Below are 14328 nucleotides of genomic sequence, written 5' to 3'. Positions count from 1 at the left end.
GCGTAACATGAGAATCAAATATTGTGTTAGTATTTTTCTCCTTGTACTTTGCAAACGAGGAGCCCTCGTTGTTCAAATTCAGGCAATTGTTTTTAATGTCTTACTATTAGTCCTGATCAGAGGTTCCAAATAGAGTGATGGGAACTAGAAACTTTGATCTGGTTGACGTCCTACAGATTATTAGTGTACGGAGAGTTTGTACCCAAGGAATGTTAATTAAAAAAATGTAACTGTTAATGCAATAAAGTTGACAGCAAGAGGAAACAGAGTTATGCTTTTGCTGCCAAGAGAATGATTCTATGGTACCATGCCTTCTTACAGTGATCAGAAGTCTCTTGTCTAGAGCGACATGAGGTGGGTGGGTCTTTTATTGGACCAACTTCTCTTGGTCATTGAGACAACTTTCGAGTCACGCAGAGCAGGTGAAAAGTTTCAGCTAATCTAGGAAGCCAGGCAAATAGCAAGAGCTCTCACATCCATTCATTAGCCAGCATTTTCATCTAGGACAGCTAAAGGTGAGTTCTAGCATGAACTTTGTGTCTTGTTTTGTTTTGTTTTCTATTCAAATGTACTCTGCTATAGTGCAGTGCTTTGTATATAAATGCCCTAACCTTGTAGCATCTTTTGCTGTGTTGTCTGGTCTGCATCATCTGAGTGTATTTTCACAATTGGGATTGAAATAAATGTCATATCTGAACCTTTGAATTTTGCAAGAATAGGGTTAGGGTATGAACCATCCACGCTGGTTGCTAGGGATACATTTTTTTGACACAATCACATAAAATGAGAGAGACCTTGGTAAATGGCTGTATAGCAAATTAATATAATTTTACACTGAGATTTCCTTTGCCCTATTGTTTTTCAAACTCTGTTTTCAGCTACCCCTTATGCCTATGAATGCAACAAGCCTAACTTGCTCAAAACTAGTTCTGAGAGGCTAAACTGGAAAACTGCAGCCTGGGGTTTTTTTTGTTTTAAAAAAAGCTTAGATCACCATTTAGTTTAGCAGGGCTTATGCAGATCATGGTCCCTGTTGCACCAGTAAAGTGGACCAGGGACTTAGTTAAAAGTAGTGGTTTTTTTACTCCTTCAAATCTTGGTATAGATCACCAAGTGAATCTGAGTTTTATGGTTTCCTGCTATCTTCCATTTGCTGCACCTCACAAACCCCAGGAGAATTAGACATGATTGGCAGTCAGCCTCAGAGAGGCCCAGAACTGAAATAGCAGGGATATTAAAGGTCAGGACTGAGATGTATTGGCAGAGTTGATACCTACCCATCTGATGAAAGCCAGTGCTTTTAATCTCTCTTTCAGGAGCCACTCAGACAACAGTTTTCAGAGTAACAGCCGTGTTAGTCTGTATTCGCAAAAAGAAAAGGAGTACTTGTGGCACCTTAGAGACTAACCAATTTATTTGAGCATGAGCTTTCGTGAGCTACAGCTCACTTCATCGTCTGCTGCAGTTTCCACGGTATGCATCCGATGAAGTGAGCTGTAGCTCACGAAAGCTCATGCTCAAATAAATTGGTTAGTCTCTAAGGTGCCACAAGTACTCCTTTTCTTCAGACAACAGTATATACTTAGAATGCCAGAGTTTCTGATGCTTCCAGGGCACTGGAACAAAATGTTCTTATTGTTTGTGGGATCCGGGGACTTTTATTATTAATTAAACAGTTGTAAATTATTGTAAACTGTACATGATATTTTTATTATCAAACATCACATCCGTTGCTTTAGGAGCCTGACCAAAGCTCACTGAAGTCAATGGAAAGGCCTTTTGGGCCAATTTTCAAAAGAGCACAGCTCCCATTTAAGGCATCAAAATAGGTAGATTTTTCAAGAGTATAAGATTTGGGTGCTGAGATCTTTTGAAAATCTAGCTTTTATTTAGGTTCTTGAAGCCCAAACCACTGCATCTACACTGCTGTTTTTAGCCATGCTAGTGTGGGTAAAGATAGCATGGGTGTGTCTACCCAAGCTGCAATCACACCTCCTACTGCAGTGTAGACATACCCTAGCAATGGGAGCTGAACTCTTTTCATCATTTGGTCTTAAGGAGTAAAATATATGTCCTATTTTTAAAGCTTCTAAAAATCTGAATGTTCAATAAGCTGTGTAAGAAAGTGCACTACAGAAAATGTATATGACAATGGTAGCCCTTTTTGACCCAAGCAGCTAGTCAAAGTTCAGGCCTCTGGGGATGTTCTAGTTGCAAGTAGAAATTGATGATGGAGTCTGATACTATCTTTTATGCAATCTTGTTTATTTACAAGAAATATACAATATCCTGCTTCTCTGAACACAGGAGGAACCAAAATCAGGGGATAGCCTCTTTGCTGATAGCTTTTGCTTCTTTCAACCAGCAGCTCGGAGCCAAAACCTTCCTCTAGGCTTCTCCCCATGTCATATCATGCTTACAGGCTGCCACTTGGCTTTTTTGCTGCCTCTGCATCTCCCTCGGTTTCTTTTTGGTTCTTTTCCCCGTCCCATTAGACTTTTTCCACACCCACAGACTCACCACCCACGTGGTCAGAACAATACCCAATGGAACACTCCACACACATGGTACTAGTCTCTGGGCAGACTCCATTATGCCTTGTTTTAGGTGTGGCCCCTTAACCATCTCTTACTACTATCTTAAATGAAGGACATGTTCACATGTGATTTTCAAGAAGGATTTAACTCAATGCATTAAAATTCTCAATAAAATTCAACCCAGCTCATAATAGCAACATCTTTTATTGGAGGGCTAGTTCGACTTTAGTTATATGCATGCATGCACAGAAAATATCCATTCGGATATCGCCCTTTGCCACAAATATTTGACCAGTTAGGAATTTAGCATTACCGTCAAACTACCAATTTTTATATTAATCTCAAAACAGAGTCATGCAGAAAATAACTCAGTTGTCAGTTAGCATGCAGTGAGGGGGAAAAAACACAAGTGAGGAAAAAAGTTAAAAAAGAACAATAAAAAATGAAAATAATATCTATAAGGAAATCAGAATCTTTTAACAAATGTGATTCTTAAGGTTCTGTTTTTAAAGAGAGGCACAAAAGATTTAGCTATGTACATTTCCCATGAATTTATGGGAGAACAGATGTTTAGAACCAGCTCCAGATACCATAGTTACACTTGTATAGTTTGGATGGACTTAGGGTTAGCAATTTTGAACCTGTCAGGGTGATAAATAAAACCCGTGGCAGGATGTAAAACTGCAATAGCTTAAAGGAGTAATTCCTGGAGGAGACCTGAGAGACAGAACAGATGTTCCATTTATCAGGTAAAATGTGTTCAACAATATCATGTATTCACTATCGTTTAATTGAAAATCAGTCCGTCCTCCATTTTCACATGTAAAGGCGACACTTGGTTATTTACAACTAGAAAAAAATTAATGGTTCCTCCATTTTTAATAAATATTTCATGATATAACTACGAAAAGCGACAAATGAAACCACCAACCCCAGCTAATAGGTCCAAAACTTAATGGTTCTTTACAAAGCAGATGACATATGACAGTTCTTTCCCATATTTGCTTAGAGATTATTAAGTACCAAGCTTCCAGGAAAAAAATCTATTTGGGTAAATTACTTTTGTGATATCATAAAAACTAGATCTCTTCTCTGCTGAGATATAATAGTGTCTAAAAGCAAGATATTTACTTCCAAAGTAAGTATACATGAACAAGAAGAAAAATTTAGAGTTTAGACAATTCTCAGTTCATTTCAACTAACAAAACCAAACGTGAGGGTAAAGAGCAGACAAACCCAGCAGGCCACAGACAGTAGCCTAAACTAACAAATATTGTTGGAACTTTATGGGGAAAGTTTTCAAAGGGGCCCCTTTTGGATTCGTAAGGTCTTGATCCTACAACATTGAAGCCAATGACAGTTTTGCCATTGCACCCACGGTTGTGGGGAAAGAAGGATAATCATACAATTCATACATAATTGGGCTGGCAGGAGGAGATTGGGCTTCTATATCTGGCTCTCCCACAGATTTTCTATATTCATAGATTCCGAGAGTTTTAGGCCAAAAGGGCCCATTATATCACCTTGTCTGACGTTCTTTATATCACACAGGCCATTGAATTTCACACAATTAGTCCTGTATTGAGCCCAATGATCTGGGTTTGATTAAAACCTAACTTGTGTTTTGGATAAAGCATATTTCCAGAAGGGCACCCAGTCTTGATATGAAGACATCAAGAGATGGAGAATCCACCACTTCTGGTAGTTTGTCCCTCACTATCAAAAATGTGTGCCTTATTTCTAATTTGAATTTGTCTGGCTTCAGCTTATAGCCATTGGTTCATGTTATGCCTTTCTCCACTAGATAGAAGAGACCTTTAGTATACAGTATTTCTTCCCTGTGAAACAATTTATACAATGTAATCAAGTCACGTCTCAATCTTCTTTCTGATAAACTAAACAGCTTGAGCTCTGTTTGACCTGGGGCAAGTCACTCATCCTCTTTGGACCACATCACCCCTGCCATCATGCATCCTGCTGATCTAAATTGTTGCAGCAGCCAAGAATAGCCTGGGCATAGGAAAACCCCAAACAAAATCTCTTTCTCCCTTGGCCTGCCCCATGCACCAGGGGCTCCTGTTTGGAGTGGCATAGAACTGCCCCCTTTGAGAACCAAATCAAATCTATTCTTCAAGTAATTACACAACCCGTAACCAGAGAGAACCGGGTTTATATTAGATTAACCATCCCACCAGCAAAGGCTACAGGACAATTTGCCAGCCATCACTGCTGCCAACAGAGGTTGCGAGACAGCATCTGCCACTACCTTATGGCTGCTGCAGTGAGGAACAGCTTTTGGGTAGAGGAACAACTGAGATGCATGCTAGGGAAAGTGCTGAGAGAGAGTGGAAGAACTGATGGCTTTGGAGGCGAGGGAGAAGATTGCATTGAATAGGTAAGGGGAAAGGAGTTTGGATTTTTTTGTTGGAGTATCCTACGCAGTGAATGTGGCATATATCACTGATTAAGGTGCGCATTTTTTGAGGAAGCCCTTCAATAACATTTTGGTAGCACATAATTGCTATTGTATATGCTTTAATTTGTTCAATATTTTTCTATCCAGCAATCATTATTCTCGATAATGTACATCCTTCTAGTTTCACTGAAATGAGAAACTGAGTAAGTGAGAAATCCTGTTGTATGAGTCGCTGTAAGAAGTCACTATCCACTGTATGGAGGAAATTTTGAGCTTGTTTAATTTATTACCTGAAACACTTCCAAACCATCTATGGCTGATTACATAACTGCTGGGGAATTTCAAGAACACAAAAAAACAGGAGGAAGCAGCAGCATCCAGTAATTTACTCAGGTCCTCATTGCTAGTTCTGAGCAAACTTTTACCTCCATTTACATCTTAGCAAATCCCATGAAATCAGTGGAATTGCCCCAGTCAACAGAAAGCAAAATATGGCTCATGAACTTTATTTCTAGACTTGTTGGGGTCCAAGAAAGGAAGGTCACATTTAGAGAGGTGAAGGAGGACAATCCTGATGTACTAGTCAATCAAACAAGAGCAAGATATTGTTGTTAGGCGAATCTTTCACCTTAGAACTATAAATATAGCACCTTATCCATAACACTAATGTAGAATCTAAACACACTCATGAGTGCAGCTAAGCTCCTTGTGGCAATATTTAACCAGCAGCTTGTGCTTCCCCATCCCCAAAAGAACAATTTTCATTGTTGGTCCCTTCTTATTTCAAGACATTTGTGAAGGGCAGAAAAATAAGCTTCTACATCTTGTTATCTGGGGCTTTCCAACTACTAAAATACAAAATTGAGAAGAAACTGGGTAATTTTTCTTTTAAAAAAATGTGCAGAGAAGCTGTTATTCCCAGAGGTATTGTAATAGCTGAACAATTCCACTCTTCTCCATGTCTATGCAAATAAATCCTTATCCACATTTAGGTGATGACATTTGGGTAGAAAAAATAGATTTCCTGTGGGAAAGCTTCTCTATCACGTGGCATTCAGTTCCTGAAAACAGCAATTGATCTGTGGCGGTCAAACCTATTTAAACCATGTTTGATTTTACCAGAAATTAGTCCCTCAGCAGTCTCTCTTTTTAAAGTGAAATACCAACTAGTTTTTTCTGTCTGTACATAATATTATATTGCTAATATTCGGCAGATTTCAATTGGCATTTCTTTCCTCTTTTTTAAACCTGTCCGTGAGGTCTAATGTTAACAAAGGTGAGAGGCACATAGAATTGCTTTGAGCCAGGAATAGTGCAGGCCAGTGCTCTGCAAGCTACGCACACACTCTGCCCATGTGTCTATCAGTCTGGGAGCATTTGTAATTCTGTGGGCATATTCATGATAGAATGGTGGGGGAGGTGTCACTTGATTCATAAAAAGCTACAGAATCATAAAAGCTACAGGTATCATCCTCCGCAGCATAGCAGGGAGGGATTCATCTCCCTCCCCCCATCCGTTGCTCCCAGTTCCAGGTCCTCTGGTTGGTGGAAATGTTGATAATATAAAGTAATCAGAAATGGATTGAGTTGAGTATCATTCAAAAGCCTTTTCTCCCACAAACACAGAGGTACCAGACATGACAAACCTACAACAATTATGTAGATATATATTTGAGAAAATCTTTAAAAATCAATTTTTAAAAAATTATACTTTAACATGGGTGTGTCAAACCTGACACCCTCACAAAGTTAAATTAGGGTCCCTGACTGACAGTACTGTGTTATCAGCTAATACTCAGAACATGATACCTGATTAATTTTTTTAATGTTACAGATTTTTTCAAATGGAAGAAGTGCTTCAAGTTGATTTGCCATCATCAGCAAAAGAAAAAGCAGTTCAGTGGTACTGATCATCAGCTTTGTTTATTATGCCTATGGAGGTGCAATGAGGTCCTGGTTAAGACATCAGCATTCAGCCAGATATTACTGAAATCCATCCGCAAATGGTACGCACATAATTATACAACATGCATTACATAACATAATTAATTACAATCCCAAAATAAATTATAACGATTCTTGGTTTTACTTGGATCTTGATCATTTGTAGGCATCAATGGGGAGATGAGAAGTACTGTCTAGTAGCTGAATCTTTGAAGAGTACCACCTTTGAGGACCTGTTTCAACACAATGCTCAGTGGCACTTTACATGCTGTAAGAATGCACCCCTAAACTGAATTTGGCAACGTTGGAGAGGAGCTACATTGAACATTAGGAAAAAGTTGAAAATGTCAGGACAAGTGCCAGCTGTGGGTAAGACTTGCCTTATACTTAGTCCTATGGTATGCGTTTAAGAAAAACATCTGATTCTTCTACAGTAAATTCGAAGCCCAAAGGCCTCCACTAAGCACAGTTTCAACAGGTGAGACACTGTATGAAGCAGTCGCTCTTAGCATGGAAAGTAAAGTTAAGTGGGTGAATGGCTGGGATGACTTTCTCAGAAGTAACCAAGCACCATCTAGACTTATTAAATGTTGTTAAATGACAGGGTAATTTTAAAGCTACAGGATGAGCTTGCTCACACTGCCAACACATTCTCGTATGACAGACTGGAGATCATTAATATCATGATGAAAATAGTCTTCAGTGGTGAGATAGCTAAAGATGTCAGTCCAATGGATACTTTGGGTCATGACTTATATGAAGCCTTCAATACACAAAGAATTATCCAAAGCTCTGTCAATCTATAGACTCCAGTCAAGAAGAATAGACTTAAGCTGGGTTTGAATGCAAAGAAGAAAGTCAAAGTGAAGGTGGCAGAGACTATTACAGAGTTAACCACAGACAGGTCCAGGTCATTGTTTTCTCATCTCCTGGTTATATCTAGATCTCAGCATGATGTTGATCTACATGAGACTTTGGACAAGTATGAGTTCTCCATGGTACCATGATCAATGTTTGAATGCAATGGAACAATGCATATGTGCCAGGCAAAAAGCAAATTAATGCACATCTTTCATGATCTTACTAAACCAGCACCTATTAACCACAAGGCCATGTAACAGGGTGCACTCACCTCTCGCAAGTGCCCTCTTGGGCCGAGTGTGTGTGCCTGAATACTCTCTTTCTCTCTCTCTCTCTCTCTCTGTGGTGTGCCTTTGGAGACTCAGCCTTCCAACCAAGTCACACACAGTCTGTCTGTGTGATGAAAGCAAAGCAAAACCCCTTCCAGGAGTACAAGTCCAACAGGGGTCTTTCTCAGTGCCCTCTGTAATGTCTCCCACCAGTTGTCCCTGCTCTGGGATAGAGCAGTGCCCCAGGGCTCCCTCCCTGGAGACAAAGTCCTTGTCCTCTTAGGGCCTTTCCAGACGCAGCTCTCCAGCTGGGCTGCTGCAGTTCAGTTTCCCCCCTCTGGGATGCCTCAATGTCCAGGCCACTTCCCCCAGTAGTTAATAGGGGCTGGGTGGCCCACCCACTACTCCAGGTCCCAGCCCAGGAACCCTGTAGATAGCAGCTGTCCACTGTGTCCCTTTATCTAAATCGCCCTGCTGCTCTAATTCCTTGGGCCACTTCCCCACGGCCCTGCACCATCTTCACCCTTACCTCAGGGCCTTGTCCTGATGGAATCCCCGCAACTAGCTCAGGGCTCCTTCTCACTGCCCCCAGCTTCTGGCTGCACTACCTCATCCAAGGTCCTGCAGCTCCCTCACTGCCCTTTTCTGTGGCGGGGCCATGAGGCCTCTAGCAGGGGCCTCAGATGGTCTGATATACCCTGTCCCAGGCCAGTACCTATGCCAGCAGAGGCCTTACAGTGTAGCAATCATATATGGTATGTCTGAGGTCAAGCTTTTGATAAACCAGAACCTGTTAACACCTGCTGAGATTTATTATGAGGCTACAGAGAAACCACTGACAGAACAAGGAGTAATGGTCTCAAGTTGCAGTGGGGGAGGTTTAGGTTGGATATTAGGGAAAACTTTTTCACTAGGAGGGTGGTGAAGCACTGGAATGCGTTACCTAGGGAGGTGGTCGAATCTCCTTCCTTAGAGGTTTTTAAGGTCAGGCTTGACAAAGCCCTGGCTGGGATGATTTAGTTGGGGATTGGTCCTGCTTTCAGCAGGGGGTTGGACTAGATGACCTCCTGAGGTCCCTTCCAACCCTGATATTCTATGATTCACTGGACCTATGATGAAGTCCGTGCCTGACACATATGCAGAGGAACCAATTAAAATATTACCAGAAAGAAGATGCTCAGTGGTATTGTACCTGTCCAATACAAAATCATTGACTCCGCAAACATTTCCAAAGTCACAATGAAGAAGCTACTATCTCATACTCACACAAAGGATGAGTTAACTGCATACCTTGCAGGAGAAATGCTTCCAGCATGCAAAGAATTCATCAATTAATTTTGTCAGTGCATGGCATAACAAAGCCACTGCCTTGCACTGTTCAGTGGAGTTTCTTCATAGTTCCCATGAAGAGGCTGACACTACAAGTCTCTTGCATGCCATCAATGCCACAGAGAGGTGCTACTCAACTCCAGTTTTGCACAAGATACAGGTGTTCTAGTGCTCTCTGTGAGATGCTACCCAAGACTTCTGCAACATTCTGTTTTTATGCCTGCTGCTGGGGAGCTGAATTGCTGTATATCCCTCAGAGATGTGTTCCTATCACTCATATTATTAAAAGCTGCCACACTGCCATGTTTCCATGTCTTTCCAGGATGTGACACTATGGGAAGGTTGACTGGAAAGACCAAATTATCTTATTGGAAGTGATTTGATTCAGCCTTTAAAGGCTCTCTCCTCACTCTGAAGGAGCTCAGAATGGCTGAGACAGTCATTGATGAGGTCACAAATGCAATGGAGTCATTCATATGCTGAGTTTACCATTTGAAGACCAACATTACACTTGAAGAGCTAGGTTGGATGTTTTCCAAGAAGCAAACAAATGGCTAAAAGATGCCACCAACAAGGGTGCATTTATACCTTTGTGACTGGGTATACTCACCCTGCACTGGGCCGGAGGGGCGTTAACTCCATCCTGTGGGCCAAGGAAACCATGCCCACCCGCTCACCCTGACTGAACATGGTCCAACTGGAACCACAGTATAAGAGGGAGCAGCTCAGCTCAGTCTGGGCTGACCGGTGATGAGAGCAGATGTGTATTGCAGCCTCCTGAGGGGGAGTGCCAGAGCCACTAGATGCCAATACCGGCCAGGTTGGTGCCTCTTTCGAACCTCAGACCACTGCCGAGGCCAATAGTGGTGAGGCAGCAATTGCCCAAGGACTCTCCTCCCCCCACTCCCCATGTTGGAAGAAGGGGTAGGAAGTGACCCAGGGAATGACATGTTAGTGACAGATGACCAAGACTGAGCAGCAAGGTATCGGTTCCCTATTGTCCCCCTACCCCATCCGACCCACTGTAGACACTGCCAACGGGTGGAGAGGTGAATTGGATCACTAGGCCTTACTGTCCCTGAACCCTGGGACAGCCTACTGATTTTGGCGATTGGGCCAGACTGCCCTGGGAAGAATGGCAGCTACTTAGACTTTGGCCACTGGGCCTTATTGTCCTGGACCCCTGGGACAGCCCGATTGACTCTGGCCATTGGGTCACATTACCCTAGTAAGAAGAGCTGCTACTTAGACTTTGGCTACTAGACCTTACTGCCCTGAAGCCCAGACCCACCTTAGTGACTGGGCCCGTGAGGCCATACTACCCTAAAGGACTGACTGGGTATATTACCCTGCAACAATCTGCTATCAATAGGGCAAATTATCAAGCAATGGAATGGCTCGGGGTGATCGAGCACATCCAGAACTACCCTCCCCTATCAGGCATGGATGGGTCTTGGGAAGATGGACTGATCACACTAGAAATGTGTGAAATGCTATGCGCTCTTGAATCAATCCTTCAGCTAATCAAATGTTCATGTGCAAAGACCAGGCGGTCACCACCCTGCAAATGTTTGGCCAGCAGCCTGCCTTGTACTGAGATGGGCGAGTGCAGCATGGACGAGGATCAGTGTGACATTTCTAGCCATGGTGCCCTTCACAGAGATGACCGTGACGATGACTTTGCTGAAAAAATGTTTTCAGTCCTACATATCAAAGCTAACTTCTCTAGGGTTATCAAAGATCAGTGTCTTTTTTTCATGTAAGCAATGCAGCCCTGTGGTAAAGTATAATTTTTAAAAATTATTTTTGAACATTTTCTTGAATATATATCGACCTAATTGTTCTAGATTTGTCATGTTTGGTACCATTGTGTTCAGGGCAGAAAGGGCTTTCAAATGACACCCTGCTCCACCCATTTCTGAGGACACTGTCTTATCAAAATTTCCACAAACCAGAAGCCCTGGAGCTGGGAGCCAGGGGGGCAGTGAGTCTCCCTGCCACACTGCAGAGGGTGTCACCACTGAAATTCTGATTCTGTAGATTTTTACAAATCAAATGACACCTCCCCTATCTTTCTATCACTAATTTGCCCACAGAATGGGAGTTTACTACATTATGCTCCCAGACTATACCCTGAGCTATAAAATCCAGGTCAACCCACTGGCCTCCTGGGAAAAGAGTGCCTATTATGCTGAACTGTGTGATGCTTTGGTGATCTAGATGAATATGCAACCATGCCCTAGAACGAAACTACCAAATGTGTTGTAACAAATTGGCTCATGTGTCCGTATAACACTTCCTCCTGTGGGTGGAGTCAGACTGTTCAGCTGAGTAACATAGACTCTATAGGTCAGATCCTGAGATACGGCCAAGAAGTACACAGTGCAAGTTGAGGCTGGTGGGTGCAAAAGTGGTATAAAGCTCCCTTTGCACTCCCAATCCTGGAGCAAAACATGGTCCCCAAGCTGGTTTAATTTAAGCCTTTGTCCCAAAGGCTGGTTTAATTTAAGCCTTTGTCCCAAAGGGCCAAAATAGCAGCTGGGAATCAACACCGCATAAGAGTGCCCTCGTCACATTTCCTTGACTCCAAACACACCCCATACACAGGATGATGGGGCATAAGACCCTATACCACTAACAGGGGTCCTCCTTGCACTGGGGTGACTCTCCCATGACCAGATACACAGACTTTGCTGTCAGATTCCACAGCAACATGGCACAAAGCTGATGCAGCTGCCCTACAGAATCCAGCTGTACAGTGCATATGTGGGTGAGCACTTACTCATACAAGTGACTTCTACAATATTACTCATGTGCATAAATATTCATCCATGAAAACAAAGATTGTACAGCAGGGCCCAAAGACAGCACACAAGATAGGGGCCAGTGCCCTTGAAGATGTAGAAACAGATTCTGTTTCCAGGAAGTTCTGAATGGACCCAGGGAGAAGCAGTGACAAAGGTGAAGCCTTTGCTGGCCACAGATTTCTTACAGTACTTATTTGTGACCTAGGGCATGTCTACACTGCCCCACAGTTCAGGCTATGGAGGAGGGAATAGCAGTGCTCACCAAAGTTCTGTGCTGTAACTCTCCCCTGTGGATGGTACAGGTGCAAACTAAAAGGATCGTATTTCACATAGACATAGTCCTCTTCAAACAGGTCTACCTTAATGCGAAGTACAAATCTTTTAGCTCATGCCTGCAGCATCCGCACAGGGGAGTTACAGCATAGGACTTTGGTACACTCTGCTATTCACACCCCTATAGTCCAAACTGTGGGGCATGCCTATAGTCCCCATTTGAACCCATCTTTCCAGGGATAAAAGCCAAAGGTATTAACTCATTGCACCACCAAGTCTCTTTTTATGTGAATTTTCTAAAGTAATACATTTTAGTCAAGATCTTGCTGTTTCCAGTCATTTACATTTCCTTGAAAGGAAATTCTTAGATTCTCATAACTTTTAACTGTGTTTTTGAATCCACATGCAAAGTCTATGACACATAACTTTGTTTTTTATGGGATCTTTTCTTTTATTTTTAATCAAGGCTTTTTATACAATAAAACAGGTAATCTTATTTTAAATCTGTGTATAACAGGCAGATGCACTGTAATTATAAGGTTAAGTTCTGGTAACCTTAAGTATGTTGAGTTGTACCTTATTCCATGAGTATTCATGATTACTACTCATGAATAACGATGGCAGACTGTCCTAAAATAGCGTAAGATCAGTCTTCTGAAGTAACACGTATTTCCTGTAATATTCAACCAAAAATGACAAAGGAGCAAGTAGCCTGTTTAGTTACTCATTTTGAAAAATCACGAACATTAACAAAATGGATGAGGAAATGAGTCACAGAAAAGTAGTTAGTCCACCAAATGCATGATTTATGGCAATGCTACTCAATTTGATATTCCCCAGTTTTCAGTGGAATCAGTTCCCAAACATCAGCACATCTCTCCAGTAAGTAATCTATTCTCATGTCTTATAAGAAAGGCATGGGTTGAAATCCTAGTTCCATCAATGTCAATGGCAAAACTCCCCTTCACTTCTGCTGGGCCAGGATTTCACCCATGTTATTCACTGAAATTCTCAAGCAATCTCCTTAATCCTAAGGTTGATTCTCACTGTTTGGTAACCATTAAAACATATGATTTGTAACTAAATATAGATTTTACAGTAAATTTTGTGCTTCTTTTTTGCTAACCTGGGGAATACACTACATCTATACACATGTATTTAAGCAGTTATATAGCTGAATTTACATTTATGCAGATTCTTAATTTTTACTTTTTTATTATGCTAGAAAATGGTGACTGGTACATTTTCTTACTAGGTGATGAATAATTTTTTACTTGTAATTTGTGTCAAGCTCTTTTTCAATGGAAATTCAAATTCAATTAAAAAGCACAAAAAGGCATTTTACAATTCTTTTTATACTAGTTAAATAAAACTACCTTAACAGTCCTGGGTACATAAGAAAAAAGTTTATCAAAACAGTTTTAAATGCAAAACATGACTGATTCATTAAACAAAATATTAGCCGTAGATGGTGAATTGAACTGCTTCTGGTTATCTTTGTCCTTCAGTATTTTGGAACTAATGGATTTCATTCTCTCACACCTAGATTCATAGAATCATAGAATATCAGGGTTGGAAGGGACCCCAGAAGGTCATCTAGTCCAACCCCCTGCTCAAAGCAGGACCAATTCCCAGTTAAATCATCCCAGCCAGGGCTTTGTCAAGCCTGACCTTAAAAACCTCTAAGGAAGGAGATTCTACCACCTCCCTAGGTAACGCATTCCAGTGTTTCACCACCCTCTTAGTGAAAAAGTTTTTCCTAATATCCAATCTAAACCTCCCCCACTGCAACTTGAGACCATTACTCCTCGTTCTGTCATCTGCTACCATTGAGAACAGTCTAGAGCCATCCTCTTTGGAACCCCCTTTCAGGTAGTTGAAAGCAGCTATCA

This window comes from Lepidochelys kempii, chromosome 2, assembly GCF_965140285.1.
Source record: "Lepidochelys kempii isolate rLepKem1 chromosome 2, rLepKem1.hap1, whole genome shotgun sequence".
NCBI classification, from domain to species: domain Eukaryota; kingdom Metazoa; phylum Chordata; order Testudines; family Cheloniidae; genus Lepidochelys; species Lepidochelys kempii.
This window is presented reverse-complemented; position numbering follows the sequence as displayed.